The 24,100-nt window shown below is 45.8% G+C and overlaps 1 long non-coding RNA gene and 1 other non-coding gene across 4 annotated transcripts in view; both read right to left on the reverse strand.

Moving 5' to 3' along the window:
• Positions 1-13,883: 13,883 nt before the first annotated feature.
• Positions 13,884-24,100, reverse strand: part of LOC108350240 (uncharacterized) — an 80,629-nt gene continuing 70,412 nt past the window's right edge. The window contains exons 1-3 of one of the 3 annotated variants that reach the window (XR_015671536.1): positions 16,357-16,525; positions 15,062-15,134; positions 13,885-14,488 (exon numbers count right to left, since the gene is read on the reverse strand). This is a non-coding gene — a long non-coding RNA (uncharacterized LOC108350240). Of the gene's footprint in view, positions 14,489-15,061; positions 15,135-16,356; positions 16,526-24,100 lie in introns of those variants that run through there. The other 2 variants (XR_015671534.1, XR_015671537.1) reach the window with 2 other exon arrangements.
• LOC120101341 (small nucleolar RNA SNORA17) lies at positions 18,798-18,929 on the reverse strand. The gene has a single exon (XR_015679508.1). It is a non-coding gene; the product is annotated as a small nucleolar RNA SNORA17 (small nucleolar RNA).

The raw sequence follows: 24,100 nt of genomic DNA on the forward strand, positions 1-24,100 counted from the left end.
TCAGTGTAGTACTTGAAGTTCTAGCTAGAGAAACAAGACAACTGAAGGTTATCAAGGGAACACAAGACTGAAAAGCTTCTGTAAGGCAAAGAAAACTGTCAACAGGACAAAATGGCAGCTTACAGAATGGGAAAAGATATTTACTGACTCCACATTCAATAGAGGACTAGTATCCAAAATATATAAAGAATTTAAGAAACTAAATACCAGAAAACCAAATAATCCAATTAAAATTGGGGTACAGGTCTAAAAAAAAAAAGAATTATCTGTAGAGGAAAATCAAATGACTGAGAAACACTTAAATAAATGTTCAACATCCTCAGCCATCAGGGAAATGCAAATCAGAACTACTTTGAGATTCTGTCTCACACTTGCCAAAATAGCTAAGATAGATAACATAAGTAATACCTCCTGCTGGCAAGGATATGAAATAAGAGTAACACTCATCCATAGTGAGATAGAGTGATAGTGAGAATTTGTACAGCCGCTGTGGAAATCAAGATGGTGGCTCCTGAGAAAGTGAGAATCAATCTACCTCAAGATCCAGCTGTACCAGTCTTGAGCATACACCCAAAGCACACTTCACCCTACCATCCATGGACACTAGCTCATCCATCTTCACTGCTGCTCTATCCATAACAGCCAGGAGTTGGAAACAACATGAATGTCCCTCAACAAAAGAATAGATGAAGAAAATATGGTGTATTTACACAATGGAGTGTTTGCTCAGCTGTTTAAAGCAAAACAAGAAAAAGACATCATGAAATTTCTTTTTTTTTTAATTCACATTTTTTTTTATTAACTTGAGTATTTCTTATTTACACTTCGAATGTTATTCCCTTTCCCGGTTTCCGGGCCAACATCCCCCTAACCCCTCCCCCTCCCCTTCTTTATGCGTGTTCCCCTCCACACCCTCCCCCCATTGCTGCCCTCCCCCCAACAATCACGTTCACTGGGGGTTCAGTCTTAGCAGGACCAAGGGCTTCCCCTTCCACTGGTGCTCTTACTAGGATATTCATTGCTACCTATGAGGTTAGAGTCCAGGGTCAGTCCATGTATAGTCTTTGGGTAGTGGCTTAGTCCCTGGAAGCTCTGGTTGCTTGGCATTGTTGTTCATAAGGGGTCTCAAGCCCCTTCAAGCTCTTCCAGTCCTTTCTCTGATTCCTTCAACGGGGGTCCCATTCTCAGTTCAGTGGTTTGCTGCTGGCATTCGCCTCTGTATTTGCTGTATTCTGGCTGTGTCTCTCAGGAGAGATCTACATCCGGTTCCTGTCGGCCTGCACTTCTTTGCTTCATCCATCTTGTCTAATTGGGTGGCTGTATATATACATCATGAAATTTCTAAGCAAATGGATAGAACCAGAAAAATATTATCCTCAGTAATCCAGAAAGATAAATATGGTATAATTCACTTATATGTGGATATTAGCCATTAGATAAGTGATATTCAACCTACAATCCATAGACCCAGAGGGGCCAGGTATAGAGGAAGGAACTAGGGATATCTCCTGTGTGGGAAAAATAGAATCGATTTTATAGAAACACTAGAGTCTCGGGCAGGACAGAAATCAGAGGATCAGGTGGGGAGGGGAATGGGGAAGAGATTGTGGGGAAAGACACTTAGAATTGATGGGCATTTGAGGGATGGTATGGAAACAAAGTACAGTGGAAATTCCCTAAAATATATGAAGAGAGTCCTAATGATGTCTCTTAACTATGGGGGTGGCAGAGTCCCAACTGGTCATCTCTCGTCACCCAACAAGTCTTCCAGTACTAAGACTGGGCTGCATTCAATTGATATGTTGGCCTAAAGGGTCCCATGAAAATCCCCAAACAACCCTTTCTGTTGCTAAAACAATGGATTGCTCTCTGGAAAATGACTTCTGCGGCCGCATTGTGGAGGTCAGCATCTATACGACTCACTGAACATGGAGAAATTGAGCTGGAGACTACATGGCACCTTCACCTCTACTCTGCCTGTGGTGTAGACAGGTACTCTACATGCCACCAAAAGAAAAACATAAGCACCAACCCAACCACAAAACCTTTGACCTACAACCCATCCTGCCTGCAAGATCTGCTAAGGCAATGGTGGCACAGAACTTGTGGGAGTAACCAACCAATGTCTGATGTGACTTAAGGCCCACTCCAGGAGATGGAATCCATACCACATACTGTTTGAGTAACCAAGAACCAGTGATTAGATAACCCAGAGACCTAGGGTAAAACCAAGTACTACTGGTCTAACATCATCATCATCAACAACAACAACAACAACAAAAAGTAACAATAAAATGACTCCTAATGTTATTCAGTTGTATTCATAGATCAGTGTCTTATTCAGTCATCATCAGAGAGGCCTTCTTCTGCAGTGGATGGGAAAAAAATACAGAGACCCACAGAGCCAGGAACTATGGAGAGAGAAAGAGAGAGAATCCTTTAAACACTGAAACACAAACCTCCAAATGGAGTCTTTATCAAATCCCTCCCCTCAGAGCTCAGGGAACCCCATGGAAGAGGAGGCAGAAAGAGTGTAAGAGCCAGAGGGGATAGAAGACATGAGGAGAACAAGGCCTCTAAATCAAATGATCAAGGCTCATACGAGCTCACAGAGACTGAAGCAGCAAGCACACGGCCCACTCAGGTCTTCACCAAATCCTCTGTGTGTGTATTACGGCTTTCAGGTTAGTGTTTTCATGGGGTTCTTGAATGAGTGGACAAGTGGGTCTCTGATTCTGGTACTTGTTCTTAGGACTTTTCCTTCTGTTGCGATGCCTTGTCAAGCTTTGGTGCAATGGTCTTCGATCTTAATATATTTTGTTTTGTCACCTTTGGTTGTTTTCTCCCAGAAGCCCATTCATTTCTAGTGAGAGACAGAAAGGGAGTGAATCTAGAGGAAAGGGGATGTGGGTAGGTACTGGGGACAGTAGAGGGAGAGGAAACTATAATCAAGAAATACTGTATGAGAAAAGAATCTATTTTAAATAAATGAAAAAATTAAAAGTAATGCATAGTCTTTAAATCTGTTAATATAAACGAAGATGATGGAGAGGTGGGCCATCAATGATCAAGAATACATAATTAATATGATCCTGGGCTGGACTTTTGTCTTGAGAAGATACATGAAAAATACAATATGGAGCAATACACAGGATCAGAATGTAGGTGGAAGGTCACACACCACACCTGTGTTACAGAGCACAGAGGGTCACACACCACACCTGTGTTACAGAGCACAGAGGGTCACACACCACACCTGTGTTACAGAGCACAGAGGGTCACACACTATACTTGTGTTACAGAGCACAGAGGGTCACACACCACACCTGTGTTACAGAGCACAGAGGGTCACACACCATACCTGTGTTACAGAGCACAGACAAAGGGTCACACACCACACCTGTGTTACAGAGCACAGAGGGTCACACACCACATATGTGTTACAGAGCACAGAGGGTCACACACCACACCTGTGTTACAGAGCACAGAGGGTCACACACCACAGCTGTGTTACAGAGCACAGAAGGTTATACACCACAGCTGTGTTACAGAGCACAGAGGGTTACACACCACAGCTGTGTTACAGAGCACAGAGGGTCACACACCACATATGTGTTACAGAGCACAGAGGGTCACATACCATACCTGTGTTACAGAGCACAGAGGGTCACACACCACACCTGTGTTACAGAGCACAGAAGGTTATACACCACAGCTGTGTTACAGAGCACAGAGGGTCACACACCACACCTGTGTTACAGAGCACAGAAGGTTATACACCACAGCTGTGTTACAGAGCACAGAGGGTTACACACCACATATGTGTTACAGAGCACAGAGGGTCACACACCACACTTGTGTTACAGAGCACAGACAGTGGAATACACACCACATCTTTGTTAAGTCCCACAGTTTCCTGTTGAGTTTCTGTTACTTACAGAGGATTTTGCTGGTCAGAGTAAACCGGCTCCTTCTCTTTTTTCAGTTTTTTTGTTTGTTTGTTTTTGTTTTACTTTTTTATACGGGGGGAGGGGGATGCACGTAAGTGCAGGTGCACGAAGAAATCAGAACATGGCGCCACATTTCCTGATCTGGAGTTATGGGCAGTTATAAGTTGCCCAACATGGGTTTTCAAAATGGAACTTAAGTCCTTTCCATTAATTTATTTATGTATTCACTTTATGTCAGGATCGAAGCTCCCTCCTCAGTCCTCCCCCCCCACACACACACACAGCTTCTCCTTCATCCCTTCTGTCCTTTCACCTCTGAGTAAGGGGAGGTCCCTCCTTGATATCAACCCACCCTGGCACTGTCACTGCAGGATTAGGCGTATCCTCTCCCACTGAGGCGAGACAAGGCAGTTCAGTTAGGAGAACAGAATCCACAAGCAGGCAACAGTCAGGGTAAACCCCACTCTAGTTGTTGGGGGATTCACATGAAAACCAACCAACACATTTACCACATATGTAGGGGGCAGGGAGGGTAGGTTAGGTCCAGCCCATGTATGCTCTTTGGTTGGTGGTTCAGTCTCTGGGAGTACCCAAGGGTCCAGGTTAGTTGAATCTGTAGGTCTTCTGGAGTCCCTGGGGTTCCTCAATCCTTCTCCCAACTCTTCCATAAGACTTCCTGAGATCCATCTAATGTTTGACTTTGAGTCTCTGCATCTGTGTCTATCAGCTACTGGGTGAAGCTTTTCAGGGGACAGTTAGGCTGGGGTTCTGTCTGCAAGCATAACAGAGTATCATTGATAGTGTCGGGGATTAGTTCTTGCGCATGAGATGGTTCTCAAGTTGGGGCAGTCATTGGTTGGCCATTCCCTCAGTCTCTGCTCCCTCTTAATCCCTGTGCTTCTTGTAGGCAGGACTAATTTCGGGTTGAAAGTTTTGTGGGTGGATTGGTGTCCTTATTCCTCCACTGAGAGTCCTGCTGTCTACAGGAGGTGGCCACTTCAGGCTCCACATCTCCCACTGTTAGGAGTCTTAGCTATCGTCACCCTCACAGACTCCTTGGAGCCTTCTCCATCCCAGGTCTCTGGCACATTTTAGATGTAGATGGGGAGATATCCTCTCCCATCCAGTTCCCTCCATCCATCCACCTCTGATGACTATCCTATTTCTCCTTCTGAATGAGATCCAACCATCCTCCCTTGTGACCTCCTTATTATTTGGCTTCTTTGGGTCTGTGGAGTGGTGTGTGGGTATCCTGTATTTTATGGCTAATATCCACTTATAAGTGAGTACATACCATGCATGTCCTTTTGGATCCAAGTGAGGATTACCTCACTCAGAATTATATTTTCTAGTTCCATCCATTTGCCTGCAAATTTCATGATGCCTTGTTTTTAATAGCTGAGTAGTATTCCATTGTGTAAATGAACTACATTCTTTTAATCCATTCCTCAGTTGAGGGACATCTGGGGTGTTTCCAGTTCCTGGCTATTTTGAATAATGCTGCTATGAACATAGTTGATCATGTGTCCTTGTGGTATGGAGTAGTATCTTTTGGGTATATGCACAGGAGTGATATAGCTGGGTCTTAAGGTAGAACTATGCAATTCCCATCAAAATTCCAACACAATTCTTTATAGACCTTGAAAGAACAATTCTCAGCATAATACAGAAAAAAACAGGGTAAGAAAAACACTCATATACAATAAAAGAACCATTGGAGGTATCACCATCCCTGACCTCGAGTTGTTCTACAGAGCAATAGTAATAAAAACTGCATGGTATTGGTATAAAAACAGCCAGGATGATCAATAGAATCAAATCAAAGAGCCAGAAACAAACCCAAATACATATGCACACCTGGAGTTTGACAAAGAAGCCAATACCACACAATGGAAGAAATAAAGCATCTTCAACAAATGGTGCTGGTCTTACTGGATGTCTTCATGTAGGAGAATGCAAATATGTCCATATTTATCATGCTACACAAAACTCAAGTCCAAGTGGATCAAAGGCCTCAACATAAAACCAGAAACACTAAATCTAATAGAAGAAAAAAATGAGGAATAGTCTTGAAAGCACTGGTACAAGAGACAACTTCATGAACAGAACACTAATAGCCCAGGGACTAAGATCAACAATTAATAAACAGGGCCTCATGAAACTGAAAGCTTCTGTAAGGACACTGTAAGGACAAAACAGCAGCCTACAGAATAGGAAAAGATCTTCACCAACCCTACATAGGACAGAGGGCTAATAACTAAATTATATAAAGAACTCAAGATTAACACCAGCAAACCAAATAACCCAATTTTTAAAAACTGGAGTCAGAGCTAAACGGAAAATTTTCAACCGAGGAATCTCAAATGGCTGAGAAGGACTTAAAGAAATATTCAACATCCTTAGTCACCAGGGAGATGCAAATCAAAACGACCCTGAGATTCCATCTTGTACCTGTCAGAATGGTTAAGATCAAAATCTCAAGCAGCAACACATGCTGGAGCCAGGGGGACACTACTCCATTGCTGGTAGGCATGCAAACTTATACAACCACTCTGGAAATCATATTAGCGAGGTCTCAGAAAACGGGAATAGTTCTACCTCAAGACCCAGCTATACCACTCCTGGGCTTAAACCCAAAAGATGCCCCACTATACCAGGACACATGCTCAACCATGTTCACACTGCACTCTTAACTGCTGAGCCGTCTCTGCAGTCCTCAATTACATTTTTAAACATAAATATAGTAGTAATGTTTATCTTACTCCACCCTATTCCTCTTGAAAATGCAAAATAAAAATAACTTATACCTATAACAATGGCAAATACTGAAAATCATACATATCAGTCATGGTGACTTATGCCTTTAATCACAGAACTCAGGAAAGCAGAGGCAGGCAAATCTATGAAACAGTAATGTTGGACTGTGAATGACTAGACAGAGGAGCCCAGAAACACAAGCAAAAGCATAAAACACAGTCTGACGTCAGAGGCACATTAGTCATTAGCTTAAAGCTGGAGCACCAAGCCCTTGAGTGCCCATGCAGATGTGGAGTAAGTCAGTTTGTCATTGCTCCTTAGTTGGAAAGAGATCCCAGAGAGTCAGAGGCTTAAATGTCAGACATCAGCATAGAAATAAGACCCCATTGCCATGCTCCCCAAAGCTGTAAAACAAAGATGGCCTTCATATTTACAAAACCCCAAAATTTCTAAAGGAAAAGCAATGAGTTGTGTGTTGTAGTCAGATACTCCTCCCCCCACCCTCAGAACAGCTGTAGCCATCTTGTTCCCTGCCTGCCAGCTATTTTATGTTGTTGCTATACCATGCCTGTCATCGTTGACACTGAGACGTGACTTGGCTCAGAGCAAGGACGTGCTGACCACGTACACACCCTGTTTTGTTCTATATATTCTGAATGTTCTGTATGAGGTTTGCTAATCTTAAGAAATCCCACAAAGTTTTATGTAGGACCCATCAAGTCAGAGGTCAATGTGAACTGTTATGTCTTAAATATCTTGAGTCAGAGCTGACCACCAAGCAGCACTTCCCACACCTGCTTATGAACTCACTGGGGTTTTTTCCTTTATAAGCTGACAGAAAAAGATATCCATTGTCATAGTTTTGAGCTATGTCCCTGGTCTGACTAGTATTAGGGTATGCATTCAATAAAATATTTTTGCTTAACTAAGATCAGTGGTCATACAGTTTGTGTGGTGGTTCCTGAACCCCAACAGAGTTGTCCAATGTCAATTTTTTTTAAAAATTACTTACAGAAAAAAGAACACAGGCAAAGTAAATGAGCCATCAACAGCAAATGGAAAAACCCACTCGCTCACATCAAGGAAAAGGTTATATTTCAAAGTATGTATTAAGGATCTATAACTCAATAAGAAAATGAGTAAAAAAATTCAGGAAAATACTTGCATGTGCATGTGTGTGCTCATGTGCACACGTATGTGAGTCCAAGCATGCCTATACCAGAGTATGCACATCCCATGTGTGCACATCCAGAGTGTGCATGTGTAGCTCGCTGCACAACTCATAGGCGCAGCCCTCCCCTCCTACCTTCCTGCTGAAGGATCTTGTTTCTGCTGCTTCTATTGCTTCTCCAAAATGGCTGGCCCACAAACATCAGGACAACTCTCCTGTTTTGTTTTGTTTTGTTTTGTTTTGTTTTGTTTTGTTTTGTTTTGTGAGGACTCTGGTGATAGAACGTTGGTGCTAGGGGTTGGACAGCAAGTGCTTCTATTGTGTAATCTCCCCAGGCAAGCAGTTTTTACGAGTGCATATAAATATCTCAACTGTGGGAATAATGCTTGCTTTCTCTTTATCTGACATTCGCCTGCTGTTGAAGATGCGGTAAGGACAGTCAAGGCTGACTGGAAGATCTAACATGGCTCAATTGCATAAGAGCAAACTGTTATCCTCTGAGTCAGTAGTGCGCTACTCCATCCCATGAACATGCCCTAGAGGCATGTCTGTGAGTGGGCCAAAGACACTGTGCACTATTATTGATTATACCATTTTTCTAATAACATATTAAGATACACAAGTCCCCAGAAAGGGACTAGAGAAATAAGTCATAGTGTAAAGGTGTATCTGGAGAGACTAAATATGCAGATGAGGAAAAGTGACATACCCAGGCTGGCTCTCCCAAGCTTCATGTGATATCCAGGGAATAAGAATCGAGACAAAGGGAAGACATCTAATAGCATGCAATGGGAATAGTATTAAAATAGTATTTGACTTTTAGTATTTTATTTTATGTGCAGAATAGATGTATCATAAGATTCCAGAAAAAAGAAAAACAAGTAGAAAGTATGTGTGAAGCAGGATAGAGAGCATTATAGAGAAGCAGGATATTTGAATCCATGAAGAATCCTTATAAATCAATACAAGAAAGAGATGACTTCCGTCACACATCCAGACCACATAGGACTAAATTGTGTTCCTTTCCTTTTACTACACAAAGTGTGAAACACCAGCTCGCCACAGAACCACAGTACTGTCCACCTCAGCAGGAAGCATGGTGAAACTAAACGATCAGAGACATACTTTTTATTTGTCTCTACGATGACAGCTTTGTCACTTGCTTGGAAGATAAATATATCCGGATACGTCTGGAGAGAGGGAACGTGTGCACGTGCTTAGAAGCATCTGCAAACTCCGGAGTTGAAATTATAAGGAAAATCCAGAAACGGTTGGTTTGGTTTGGTTTTGATTTCATGTACTGTGTTTTGCCTGCATATATGTCTGCATACCTGGTACTCTTGATGGTCAGAAAATGGCACTGTGTGCCCTGGGACTGGACTTACAAGGGACTGTAAGTCTCTGAATGCTGGGAATGGACAAGAACCCCTGACCACTGAGCTATCTTCCCCCGCCCACTTCCCAAATCAAATGAGTGACATCCTGGCTGGGCAATCCTATATCTGGGAATTTATCCCAAGAACATAATGCAACAACCGAACAAAGCAGCATATGTGAGGTTTCTAACTGTGCTAATTGTAGTAAAACACGTCCACATCTCTGTGTGAGATTGAGAGTCATTTTACTTTCCCTTTAAAAATACATTTTAAAGACTCAAAAGTTAATTTATGCATACGTGTGTGTACTTGCATGGGTTTATGTGCATCACAGGAAGACCAGAGAGGACCTTAGAACTATGGAGCTGGAGTTATAGGTGGTTGTGAGTGAGGTGTGGCCCTTTGCAAGAGCTGGCCACATGCTCGGTCACTGAGCCATTTCTCCTGCCCCTCCCCTTGTACTTTCTTAATGCTGGGTGCTTTTGTTTAAGGTTTCACAATAAAGAAGTTTCACTTTAAAAACAATTCCTACCAGCTGTGTGACCTGGACCCCTGGGAGCTCTCAGAGACTGACCCACCAACCAAAGAGCACTTTGATGCCCCAGGGGAAGGGGGATGTGGGGAATAGGGGGTGGGAGAGGTCGGGGAGCACCCTCCTAGAGGTAAAGGGGAGGGAGACAGAGTGAAGAACTCTGGGAGGGGGGACTAGGAGGGGACAGCATTTGGAATGTAAGTAAATAAAATAATTAAAAAATAGAAACAATCTCCATTTAATAAGATGGTTATGACACAGACATGTGCACACAGCACAGTGAATTCCAGGGGGTCTTGGGAAAGCCGTTCATCCACTAACAGAATTCACTGAGTGCCACCATAGCCATGGATGACACCATCACATACCTTCCCAAGCAAGCACAGAGGACCGTGGAGTCTTGGTGTTTACATCTTCTCATAGAGGAGACAAAATATGTGTGTTAATGAGGTAATAAAAATATAATTAACCAACGCGACAGGTGATGACAGATTTGCACTGTGTATCTATGTATGTGTGTTCCTATGGGTACATGTGTATGCACATGCATGTGGAGGCCGAGGACAATGTCAGCCTTAGGTACTTATTTTCTCTCCCTGATCCAAAAATCGCCAAGTAGGCCAGGCTGCCTGGCCAGGAAGCCGTTGAGAGCCACCTGACTCTCCACCTTGCTGCTGGGATTACAGGCGTGTGCCAGCATGCACAATGTTTTCCATGGGTTCTAGGCACGGAGCATCTCATCCCACCCCCCCACCTCTGCCAGCCCTGGTTTCAGATTTCTATGGCTCAAATATTATGTAAGCTGAGTTTCCATTGAAAGGAAAAATGAGGTCAAAACCTAGTGCAGAATGAACTTGCACAGAAAGGCTTTAGGATTGAGAAGCAGGGTGAGGTGGACTTCACATGGAAGTTTAGATTTTACTGATTACAGAGGGATGCGATTTACAATTCAGAAGTATGTTTCTGTGTGCTGTGCAGAATATGGACACAGGGCATAGGAAAGAATCAAACATCTTTCAACTTCTACTTCAGTCAAGAGCTGGTTGGACTGAACATATGTTATCTGTGGTGTGTGTGTGTGTGTGTGTGTCTGTGTGTGTGTGTGTATGATGTGTGGGGTGTGTGTGTGTGTGTGTGTGTGTGTGTGTGTGTGTGGTGTGTAGGCAGGGTCTTTCTTGTTTCTGTTCATGTGTATACTACTTCAGGCCAGCTGACCTGCTGGCTTCGAGTGCTTGGATTACTTACAGATGTGTGGTTCTGCATCTGGATCTTTTGGTAGGTGTGAAGGTGGAGTTCCAGGCATTCTCAGCGAGTACCTCCTTCACCCAGGGAGTCACCTCACTAGGCTCCAGATTAGAAAATTTGAAGATAAAGAAAAAGAGTAATCAACTACCCACATTTGAAAGGCCATCAATCAATAGATGGGACCATTTATGGTCAGGATAAAGCCAGGTAGAGTTGGGTCAAGGAGCAGGGGATGCAGCCCACGGTCCTGCGTATGGGCTGGTTTTGTGTGTCAACTTGACACAGCAGGAGTTATCACAGAGAAAGGAGCCTCCCTCGAGGAAATGCCTCCATAAGACCCAGCTGTAAGGCATTTTCTCAATTAGTGATCAAGGGAGGAGGACCCAGCCCATTGTGGATGATGCTGTCCCTGGGTTGGTGACCTTGGGTTCTATAAGAAAGCAAGCTGAGAAAGCCAGGGGAAGCAGGCCAGTAAGTAACATCCCTCCGTGGCCTCTGCATCAGCTCCTGCTTCTTGACCTGTGTGAGTTCCAGTCCTGACTTCCTTTGGTGATGACCAGCAATGTGGAAGTGTAAGCTAAATAAACCCTTTGCTCCCCAACTTGCTTCTTGGTCATGGTGTTTGTGCAGGAATAGACACCCTGACTGAGACATCCTATATACACAGAGCCATTTAGCCATTTACACATTCTGCCATTTTAGAAGAAATGTGATAGCTGCATGAGCATGAAGCAAAGTGAGGCTCTAAGTACAGGACTGAGCATTATATGCCAGAGGACTGGTAGGACTCAAAGACTGGATGGGATTACTTAAGAAGGGCATCGGTAGGGGTTGGGGATTTAGCTTAGTGGTAGAGCACTTGCCTAGCAAGCACAAGGCCCTGGGTTCGGTCCCCAGCTCCGAAAAAAAAAAAAAAGAAAAAGGAAAGAAGGGCATCGGGTGAGGTGAGAGAGCAATGTGCTCAGAGCCCTGCAGCTCCCTCTCTGGCAGTCGACCTTCTGGTTAGCAGGGAAACTAGGGCATTGTTTCTATAGAATATAACAGATGATGACGCACATTTCAAACACAGAGTAGAAATTAAGGGAAACAGGTGAGAACAGGCAGCAGGTGCTTGTTCAATATTTGTAATTGTTCACCATTTGAAAATCATGGTGATGAGGCCAGGGAGGTGTGGGCACCCCTGAAACTCACATGGTGGAGGTCGAGAACCGACTCTCACAAGTTGTCCTCTGACCTCCACACAAGCATCCATGGCATGTGCCTGTGGGCACACGCACAGTAAATAAATGGACAGATGTGAAACAGTGACCACGTTGGTACTGCTGGGTAGGCAGAGGCTCAGTCAGAGGCACATACCTCGCAGGCATGAGGACCTGACCCAGAACCCAGGTTTGAAAAGAAAAAAAGCCAGATCTAGTAAAGAAGACCGGAAGAAGATGCAGGAGCCATAGCTGAGCACATGTGTGTTAAGGGTAGTGACAGGGTCTCAACGGCCAGTCTCATGGAGGGTGACAGCTTACACCACTCTCATAGTGTACCGGAAGGAAGAAAAAGAGAAGGGAGGAGGAAGGAAGGAGGAAGGGAGGGAGGGAGGGAGGGAGGGAGGGAGGGAGGGCGACTGGCTCTGGTGGTCATCCACTGGAACTGCTAACAGTCCGCCAGAGGAGTTATTTAATGTCTAAGCTATAATAGATTTCATAACAACTGCACATTTTTCTAACATCACTTTTGTTCCCTGTTACTACTGTGGGAGTTTTTGTGAGTACTGAGTTCTAGCCAGGTGTGAGAGTACACCCACCCAGCACAAAAGAATCAAGAGTTCAGAGCCAGCCTGGGCAGCATAGTGAGTCTAAGGTCCACCTGGTCTTCCTGTGGGCATTTGGTGGGTATATAGACAATTCCGGCTACTTGAACGGTATCTCCGTTCTGTCCCTTTGACTCACAGACCATTCACTAACACAGCATCTGACACTGTAACTTACCAGTAGTAACAACAACCCAGGGTGCCTTCCTTTTGAGGTGGGGGTCCATGCTGAGGATCAAACTCAAGCCACATGCACCGCGCACTCATGAGCACTAAACCACAGTTTTGCCACTCAGCTACAACTGGAATCCTCCCTGTGGTTAGTTTTGTTCTTAATTTGACCCTGTTTGCCTAGACTTTTCTGTTTGGCTTTGGTTGTCTGAGAGAAGGTCTCACACTGGCAGTCCTCTTGCCTCAGCCACCCAAGTCCTAAGGCTGCAGTTGGCTGCCACACCTACTGTGGTGGTGGTCAGAACTCTGCTCATTGCTGTTACTGTTTGCTAGGTTCACAATGGGCGTGGTTTCCCTCCAACTAGCCGTAAGCTTAACCACCCCGTGCTGGGGAGAGAGGTGTTACTTCAGCACTGTGGCTTGTCTGCACTTAAGAATCTTGTTACAATTTGTCCAACACACCATCTAATGACAGGGATGGTGTAAAGAAGCTAATGACAGATCAGAGGCTCCAGCACTCTAACTACACACCTGTCAGAAGCGGCTGCCTACTGGTCTGGAATTATGCTATTACGGTAATATCCCACACTAAACTTCTGAGAAACTCATGTTTTCATTTATTCATTAACAATGCTCATGAAATGTCTACTCAGTGTAAGGGCTACAACAAACATCAGTAGATGGAAGCCACCCTCCTTTGTGAGGGAAGCAGAAATTTAAATCACTTCTGCCAAATGGGACAGATGTCCTATTAGAGCAAGTTCTAGGGGGTGGTGGGTATCCCTGGGGAGGAGCTTCTTGTGTATTGACTTTGAGGTTCCTTGGTGCCATGACTGGTGGAGTTAAAGACAACACAAAATAAGGAGCAACGGAGATGTAACTTCACATACGCATAATTTTATTGCCAATTGGTTTTTATGTATTCAATCTAGAAGTCTCTTCCTAAAAACAGATGAGATGGAAGCCCACAAGCTCACTTTCTATTAGTTTAAAACAATTTCTGAGACCGTGCATTTTATGCAGTTTCCCTTGGCTCACAAATTAGGAGATAGGAAAAAGTTCAAGAAGATGCCATGGCCATCTGCCCAGCTTCTAGTGAGGACTCCTGGTGATTTAGCTAAGTGGAAAAAGGGAGCAGGAAGTACAGAACACAGTATTATAGAGGGGGTGGGGTGGGGGGGGTCCAAGATCACTTTGTACTCGAGGGGTAAGCAATCCAGTCCTGTAAGAGAATTCATTAAGAAGACATTTTAATCCTCCTTAAAGGTGCAGGTGCCTCTCAGCCTCCACAGGAACTCTGCAGGGCGGGCACTAAGAATCACACCTCAAGTTTATCAACTATTTCTTTCCTACTTCACATCCGTGATGAGAGGGGAGCCGCAGGTGTGAGAGAACTGAGGGGCACCAGGCTCACTCTGCTCCCGCGTGTGCTCAGTTGGACAGGATCAATCCATCCTTCTGCCAAGAACCCTGGAATATAAACTGAAAAAGGGCAGGAGAGAGTCAGGACCGTACTCACTGGCTACAGGCAGCCCAGGGGTGCAGGGTTGGGTGTAGGGGAAATGACGCATTATAGCTTGCTGTACTTCCTTTGTGCTCTAGATGGCAGCAGCGGAACGAACTAGAGAAAACCTGTTTCCATAGGAACAGTCCGCGTCTACTACACACAGGGTGTTATTTGAAACAAGGGTCTTTAGGTTGTTTTCTATAGACACAGAGGTACTTCCGTGGCGTTTCAAGAGTTAAAAATCAGTGCACAAACATCCTTAAGGTTGTTCAACTTCCCAGGCCACCAATAATTGACGTCGATATGGATGCTCTCTTATACCGAGAATACCTCTGAGAGCCTCCTCTTAGTGTCTCACAGATTTACAGCTGAGACATCGACACTGGATGGGACATATAGTTTGAAAGTTGACGGATACCCCTCCAATGAAGGACCAAGTAATCGCATGAAAGAACAGAAAATGAGTCTGCAGGATGGTGGACCCGACCCATCACATCACAAGAAGGCCGAAAGCTCTCAAAATAGAACTTCCAGAGGACATAACTTACCCAGAGGTTACATTTTTGCTTCTCAAAGGTGCCATTTGGATCCAAGGTGGTTATCAATGGAATGGTTTTAGTTCTGCAATAAAAGGCATGCATATATATATATATATATATATATATATATATATATATATATATATTCTACCAACTGACTCAACGAGAATTAAGTCTTTCACTTTACCTTCATTCAGCTAGTGTCTTAAATAAACTACAAGGTTGGTTGATATTGTTTTTCTTATTCTTATGGGGTTGCAAACCCCTTCAGCTCCTTCAGTCCTTTCTCTAACTCCTGCATTGGGGACCCTGTTCTCAGTCCAATGGTTGGCTGCGAGCATCCACCCCTGTATTTGTCAGGCTCTGGCAGAGCCTCTCAGGAGGCAGCTATATCAGACTCCTGTCAGCATGCACTTCTTGTCATTAGCAATATTGTCTAGGTTTAGTGTCTGTATATGAGATGGATCCCCATGTGTGGCAGTCTCTGGATGGCCTTTTCTTCAGTCTCTGCTCCATACTTTGTCTCTGTATTTCCTCTTGTAAGTATTTTTGTTCCCCCTTCTAAGAAGGACTGAAGCATCCACACTTTGGTCTTCCTTCTTCTTGAGTTTCCTGTGGTCTATGGACTGTATCTTGGGTAATTTGAGCGTTTGGGCTAATACCCACTTATCAATGAGTTCATACCATGCGTGTGTTTCTGTGACTGGGTTACCTCCCTCTGGATGATATTTTCTAGTTCCATCCATTTGTCTAAGAATCTCATGAAGTCATTGAGACCCCCCCCCAGAGCTCCAAGGGACTAAGCCACCATCCAAAGAGTACACAGGGATGGACCTATGGCTCCATGCACATATGAAGCAAAGGATGGCCTTGCTGGGCATCAATGGGAGGAGAGGCCCTGGTCCTGTCAAGGCTCAATGCCCCAGTGTAGGGGAATGTCAGGGTGGGGAGGCAGGAAGCGGTGGGTGGTTGGGTGAGGGAGCACCTTCACAGAAGCAGGGTAAGAGGGGAATGGGATAGGGGGTTTCTGGATGGGAAACCAAGAAAGGGGATAACATTTGAAATGTAAATTAAAAATATCCAATAAAAGAAAAAAACCAAAAACTGCAAGACTCTGCTAAGATGCGCCTAACTGGACATGCACCTCCCCTGCCCTCCTAGCCCCCACTATGCTAATATGATCGGGAAAGTGTTCAGCGATGCAAAAGTGGAATTTTAATATTCTGTCTTTCCTTTGCTCCAATCATAGGTTCTGAGAGGGAAAAAACCAGAAAGGTGGAAGGGTTATGTACAAAAACAATCACCATTCTGTGATGTTAGCAGTGAGCCAACTGGAGGCGGTGTTTGATGAAGATGGCCGTGCAGTATCAGGCAGACTGGATCCAGTCATGGGTCCATATTTGTCATGTCCTCTGAGGGGTGCTGGGTATCCTCCAGTGGACTGTGAGCTGGGAACCTGACCTCCTTGTGACACTGTGATGTCAAGGTAAAGGGGTGAGGTGGGTGAAGATGAAGCTTAGCTGGTAGATCACCTGCACAGCAAACACAACCCCCAGAACCACATCAGCAGAGTGGCTGGCAAACACCTTTAACCGCAGCACTCGAGAGGTAAAGGCAGGAAGATGAGAATTACATGGTCATCCTCGAGTATGTTGTGAGTTCAAGGTCATGAGACCAAGTATAAACAAACAAACAAACAAACAAACAAACAATGTTAAATACTCATAGCTGTAAATGAACACACAAACACTCGGATGAGAACAGGAGGCAGAGAGTCATCAAGCACACACCACCACACCCATCTTAGACATTTAAGAATGTCTAAATTGCTAGGAAAAGCCCATGAGGCCTCAAGGCTACACAAAGAGCTACAGGCTACTGAGGAATGCCAAGCTATAGAAATGGCCTTCCCCAAGGAACAGCACATGGAATGATTATCCAGAACGGTCAGCCCTGAAAATACACATACAAGTAACACTATACACACTGAGCAGGCTGTGCTTGTGTATTTAGGGATACATACGTATATGCACATACATATAGGTATATAACAACAATTATGAAAAAGGCATGAATTTGAAAAAAAGAAAGGGTTATGTGGAGGGTATAAAGGAAGGAAAAGGGAGAGATAAATTACATAATTATAACTGCAAAAAATAAAAGTACTTTTTGAACTTTTTATGGGTTCTTTGTGAATTTCACACCATGTACCCCAATCCCACTCATCTCCTCTTCTCATACCCAACCTCCACCTTTGCAACCTCCCCCTCAAGAGAGAAAAAAATCTCATTGTGGAAGTTGTAGTGGGTCACAGTGTGTCTCACGGTACACCCTTTAGGCCACACTTCTTTGCCTGCAAATGTTCAATGCCATGAGTCTTCTGGTCTGGTATGAAGCCTCCTGCTTCTGCTACACTATCAATACTGGACCTCCTCTGGGAGTCCTGTTATTACCCTATGTCATGGAGATCCCATAGTTCTGGATCTGTAGGCCCCTTCACAACCTCCAGCAGTTCATCCATGGATGTTAGGTTAGGGCCAATTCAAAGCCTGGATCTGGGCCTAGGAGGTATCTAAGCTTCTCACCACACCAGCCATCTGTACACACACCACAGAGGTGAGCTCTCCTGCTCTGCCCTGGCTGGCCCATCCAATGCCAAAGCCAGCAAGAGTCAGAGCCAGTCAGAGCCAGCTCTCCTCATCTCACACCCTTGGGGCTGGCTCATTGGTGTCTAAGCCATCAGGGCCAGCTCTATTGTGCAGGGCCCACTCTCCTGAGTGTTGCAGTCAGTGAGGGATGGGGCCAGTTCCCCTACTCTCATGACACTGGGGCCAGCTCTCCCACCTGCCACAGGTAGAAAGGGACAAGAAAGGGGAGGGGGCATCTCTGCACAGCAGAAAAGAGGCAGGGATAGCTCTCCTGTGTCCATGCCCTCAGGGCTGGCTCACCTTCAGTGCCCACATCTAAGGCCAGTCCTACTGTGCTGCTGAGTAGAGGTATAGGACCTGCTCTCCTGAGTGCTACAACAGGTAAGGGTAAGGGTCAGCTCTTCTGTTCTCATGACCCCAGGGCCACACCCCCTTATCCATGCCAATGCACCTGCACCAGAGTAGCATGCATGGCAGGGCCAGCTTTCCCATGCTCATATTGTCAGAGCTGGCTCACCCACAACTCCCAAAATGTGGGGGGGCTGGCTCTCCCCAGTACTGCAGCTGGCCAGCCCTCCCACAATGCCCAGGCAAGAGATGAGGCCAGTTCCGTACAGCCCTCACACATTAACATGTCCCCAGGCAGCAGCCCAAACTAGGAACTGGACATCTTCCTGGTCTTTGGAGGTAACAGAACCCTGCTTCTGCAGGGCCATGGACACATATGGTCCCCAGTGACATCACAGTCTAGGGTCCCACCATGGTCCCAGGTGGCATCACTGGCTACTCACATCAGACTGTTCCTCACTACCCTCCAGTCTCCAGTTCTGCCTCTCTTCATTGTGCCCACATCCTTCTGCTTCTCTTTCTCTTCCATTTCTCCATCACTTACTTGCTCCTCTTAGTGGTGCCTGGGGTCCCTGAGTGTCTGGGGTCATCTCAGGAGTGGTCTCAGGAGCGCTGTGCCCCGTCCATGGATTATGGCACCAGACAGGTGTTTTCTCTGGCATGGTCTGCCACCACCATCCTCCAGGCCTGCATGATGCTCAGAGCCCATGGCACCAGGCTGGTGTTTGTTTAGGCTTGCTTTCCTCGGGGAGCTTACATTATTGACCATTCAGATGTTTGCAGGTCAGAACACTGAGCATAGACATGGCCTCTCTCCTCTCTGCCACCTTCTGATACACACCTAATACAGCAGCAACCCCCGTGAGACCAGAATAATCACTTTATGAACCACAGAATCTTTCCTATCACTCAGTCATAGGAAGCATCCAACCCAGGAAGTCAGTTTTTTCTCAAAGTGGGTCTGACTACTGATCATTGGAAATCTGCCCTAGAAAGAGAGGGCCACATTGCTGCTTCAAAACCTTGGTGAAACTGCTGGAGGCTTGTCCAGACATTTGAGTGCTGCCATGCAGTTTGCGTGAAGCTCCACAGAACTGGTAATAATGATGACACCGAGTATTTCTGATAATCTTAGAATCACTTCCCCAAGGATCCAGAAAAAAGGTCATTCTCTCTTGCATGGTCAAAATGCCACTTTCGGTTTGAGATGTCTCAGTGGGTAAAGGCTTGCAAGCCTAGTGAGCTGTGTTCGAGGACATGTAAATAGGAATGAAGAGTATCACCTCCATAGAGTTGCCCTGCCACCTCCACAGGGGCTCCATGTTACAGGTATACACACACTCACATACACTCACACACACTCACACACACTCACACGCACATATACACACATACACACACATGCACACATACACACACACACTCACACACACATATACACACATACACACACACTCACACATACACACACTCACACACTCACACACACATATACACACATACACACACATGCACACATACACACACATGCACACACACTCACACACACTCACACACATATACACACATACACACATGCACACACACTCACACACACATATACACACATACACACACTCACACACTCACACACACACGCACACAGACACACATACACACATGCACACACACTCACACACACATACACACACACGCACACACACTCACACGCACATATACACACATACACACATGCACACATACACACACACACTCACACACATATACACACATACACACACACTCACACACTCACACACACGCACACAGACACATACATACACACATACACACATACATATGCACACACATACACGCACACACACATCATGTGCACTCACAATAGAGAATAATTATGTTGTCAATTATTTTAGTCTCTGACATTCCTTTCTGTCCATCTCTTTATACCCTCTCTATCCTGAAACCACTTTGAATATGCTGGCCATGAGATTCTGGTCAGTGGCATTTCTTCTGTGGAGTTCCGTCAGTCTCTTGAAGCTTCCTGAGACACCTGTCTCTCAGGCATTGTGGAGAGTGACAGGCATTCTTACTCTAGCCAAGTCTTTGATTGCAGGAAAAAACTTCTATGATTAAATTCTTTTATAAGCCAAGGTGGTCCCTCAAGTCAGCTTTTATCAAATACAAAATCATCAGTAGCAAAGTTAGTACTCATATCCACTTGGAAGGATGATTTCTGAACTTTGACCTTTCGGCATCTCTGGACTTGGGAGAAGAGTGAAGAGTCGCAACACAGCTGTGTGTTCTTCAAGTACTTCTATGACACGAAGTACTGGGGCACCTCTGAGAGGCGTCTCTTTCACGACCCTGCCTGTCGTCCACCTGCCAGCCAACCGTTGTGAAGTTCTCCTGCTCTGCTCTGTCCTACTGGGCAGGACAACAGGCCGAGCATGGTAAAAGGAAGCAGGATCTGGTGTGCTGGTGTGCTGGGTAGACTGCACTGTGCGGTCGTGGTGACTGATACATTGGCTGTAGTTCCTGACTTGATTGTAACTGGCTGTATTTCAGCTCCTTTAGACCTTGCGTTCTGTGTTTACCTACCCCTTACCCTGTGCTCACTCCAACAGAAATAACAGTGACAAAAAAATAATCGGTTACAAGAGTGAATTCTCTTCCTTAATCCTGTTCTCGTTTTCTCTTTTAGTGTGTGTTTGAAGGGCTGGGGTGGGGACAATGGGTGGTGGCGATGGTGTAGTATACATTGTGTGTGTGTGTGTGTGTGTGTGTGTGTGTGTGTGTGTGTGTGTAAAGATAATATCGTACCCTCTGATGTCATCCTCAGCTATGCTGTCTACCTCCTGTCAAAACAGGGTTTCTCACTGACCTAGAGCTCAACAGTTAGTCTAGACTGGCTGGCCAGTGACTGTCAGTGCTTTAGGTAACAAGAGTACCCCATGCCTCCTGGAATCTTTAAATGGGTACTGGGGATCAAACTCTCACGTACTTGCCAGGTAAGTACATTAATACTGAGACATCCTATGGTCCCTGACATGTGTGTGTGCGTGCGTGCATGTAAAGTTTATATAATTTTAAGGCTTTAAGACATTTTTAACAGCTTGATAATTACTTATAAAAATATAGTTATAATGGCCAACAAGAATCAGTTTCTCCTGAGTCAGTCTGGGCCCAAAGGTAGGCATTGTTAGTGCATTCCCTCTGGTGTGGGTAATGGACAACCTCAGCCCTGTTTATACCAGTCCAAGTGACACCATGGCCATTTACAGAATACTCTAATAAAAGTGTTCAAACAACTTGACTTGTTTAATTAATGTGCCTTTCAAATGATCAGCTTTTTAATTTAAGATGTGCCAGCTAGTAAATATTGAAGGCCACAACAGAGAAAGCTGTGCAGATCTGTGTACACCAATTCCTGGCAGTCATGTGCTTCCCACACCAGAGGAAAGAACTTCTGAACTATGCAGAGCCCAGGTCCTCCGCGGTAGCTGTGTGCTTTTGAAGATGACACTCACATAGAGCTCGACCCCTAAATCTGGGGCTGTATCATAGCAACAAGACTTTTAACCATCCCCAGTCCTCTGGAAGGAAGCAGCAGCTGTTGTAAGCACAGCAGACGGACTTGCTGAATCCGTGTGGGCCCAAAAGTAAACTTTGTTAGTGTGTCTTTCAAACTAAAAGCACACAAGGAAGGAAGGAAGGAAGGAAGGAAGGAAGGAAGGAAGGAAGGAAGGAAGGAAGGAAAGAAGGGAGGGACAGAGGAAGGAAGGAAGGAAGAGAGGGAGGGAGGGAAGGAGGGAGGGAGAGAGAGAGAGAGAGAGAGAGAGAGAGAGAGAGAGAGAGAGAGAAAAGAATTTAAATTAGTAATCAGGTGGCTGCTGTGTGAGTTCACTTATGGTTAAACAGGCTACATAGCTTTGGTTCATATAGTTACGTTTGTGCCGTGCCACACTGTGCTACCATGGCTCTGTAGTATAAGATGAAATCCTGGTGTTAATGGTTTCCTAGTACTCTTTTTCCCCCCTGAGTAAGCTGGCTCCACCAGCTGGTGCCCATTTTCATCAATAAAATCCATCAACCAACGGTGGGTTGAAGCTGTGTGCGGGGTGCGGGGGTGCGTGCCTAAGTCCTAGTGCTCGGGAGTCTTGGGAAGGAGAATGGTGGGGAGTATGGGACACACTTGGCATACTTACCGAGTTCAAGGCCAGCCTGAACTAGAGTGTGACATCCTGCCTTAGTTACTATTCTATCACTGATAAAACCCCATGACCAGGGCACCTTATTAAAAAAAAATGATTTATCTGAGCTTATGGGTAAGAGTCCATCCCATCATAGCATGGAAGTATGGCGGCAGGTGGCAGGCGGCAGGTGGCAGGCGGCAGGTGGCAGGTGGCAGGTGGCAGGTGGCAGGCAGCAGGCGGCAGGCAGCAGGCAGCAGGCAGCAGGCAGCAGGCAGCAGGCAGCAGGCAGCAGGCAGCAGGCAGGCAGCAGGCAGCAGGCGGCAGGTGGCAGGCAGCAGGCAGCAGGCGGCAGGCAGCAGGCGGCAGGTGGCAGGCAGCAGGCAGCAGGCAGCAGGCGGCAGGCAGCAGGCAGCAGGCAGCAGGCAGCAGGCAGCAGGCGGCAGGCAGCAGGCAGCAGGCAGCAGGCAGCAGGTGGCAGGCAGCAGGCAGCAGGTGGTAGGCAGCAGGCAGCAGGCAGCAGGCAGCAGGCAGCAGGCAGCAGGCAGCAGGCAGCAGGCGGCAGGCAGCAGGCGGCAGGCAGCAGGCAGCAGGCGGCAGGCAGCAGGCAGCAGGTGGTAGGCAGCAGGCAGCAGGCAGCAGGCAGCAGGCGGTAGGCAGCAGGCAGCAGGCAGCAGGCAGCAGGCAGCAGGCGGCAGGCAGCAGGCAGCAGAGCACACTGGGAATGGGTATCAGGCTTTTAAAACTTCAAATCTGGTCTTTGAGGCACACCCTTAACTGTGGAACTGTAATGGTCCAGGAATTATAGAGGAAGGGTCGAGGAGAGCTTCAACCCCGGCTACCTCAGGTAAAGATGGCAGGCATTGGCTCTCCCATCCTCCCAGCCTGGTGCCATAAAGCTGCCTCCCCACCATCCACCTCAGTAAGAGTTTATTGCCAGAACAGTCACTAGGCTTCACTCCTTGTTTGATATATTAAGGTTCCTGCCTCACCCCAACCAGAGTATGCAGATGAAGCATCTTTCAACACTCCTGTCCTGGCCAATGGGACACAGCCACATAAACCTTGCCTCAGAGACCCTGGCCACCTTCCCAGGGGCATAAAACCCTCTTTTTCCCTGCACCCCCTTAAACTGAACCAGTTCTCTAAAGCTGTTCCCAGTGTGTGTATTCTTAGCCCAAGCATTCACCCCCAACCAAGGCCTACATTGCACCCACCCGCCACAGCTAAGCATCCCTCTCTCCAGCTCAGCCTGGCTGGCTACCCCAGGGGGAGAAGTGGGCACACGAACTGGCATTTAATATTAGCACTCAGAAGGCAGAGGCAAACCTTTGTGAGTTCAGGCTAGCCTGGTCTACATAGTAAGTTTTAGGCCAGTCAGGAACACATAAAGAGACCCCCTTCTCAAAAGTCCACAGTAAATAAAAACAAAACTTCAATGCCACCCCCACCCCTTACATATTTCCTTCAGCAAGGCCACACTTCCTCAGCTTTCCCACACAGTACGGCCAACTAGGGACCAAGTATTCAAACATCTGAGTCTGTGATGGACAGTCATTTAGATAAGCACAGAGCTTCACACACACACACACACACACACACACACACACACACAAATGCATAAATAAATGTCAACCATGCCTGATCCTAACACCCCTGTACTTAAAAGGTGGAAGCAGGAGATCAGTTGTGTGAGACCAGCCTAACTGAGCTCCATGATCCATGAGACATTATCCCAGAAAGAAAGAAAGAAAGAAAGAAAGAAAGAAAGAAAGAAAGAAAGAAAGAAAGAAAGAAAGAAAGGAAGGAAGGAAGGAAGAAAAAGAAAGAAAGAAAGAAAGAAAGAAAGAAAGAAAGAAAGG

The sequence above is a fragment of the Rattus norvegicus genome, chromosome 2 (genome assembly GCF_021556685.1).
Source record: "Rattus norvegicus strain SHRSP/BbbUtx chromosome 2, alternate assembly SHRSP_T2T, whole genome shotgun sequence".
Taxonomy (NCBI): domain Eukaryota; kingdom Metazoa; phylum Chordata; class Mammalia; order Rodentia; family Muridae; genus Rattus; species Rattus norvegicus.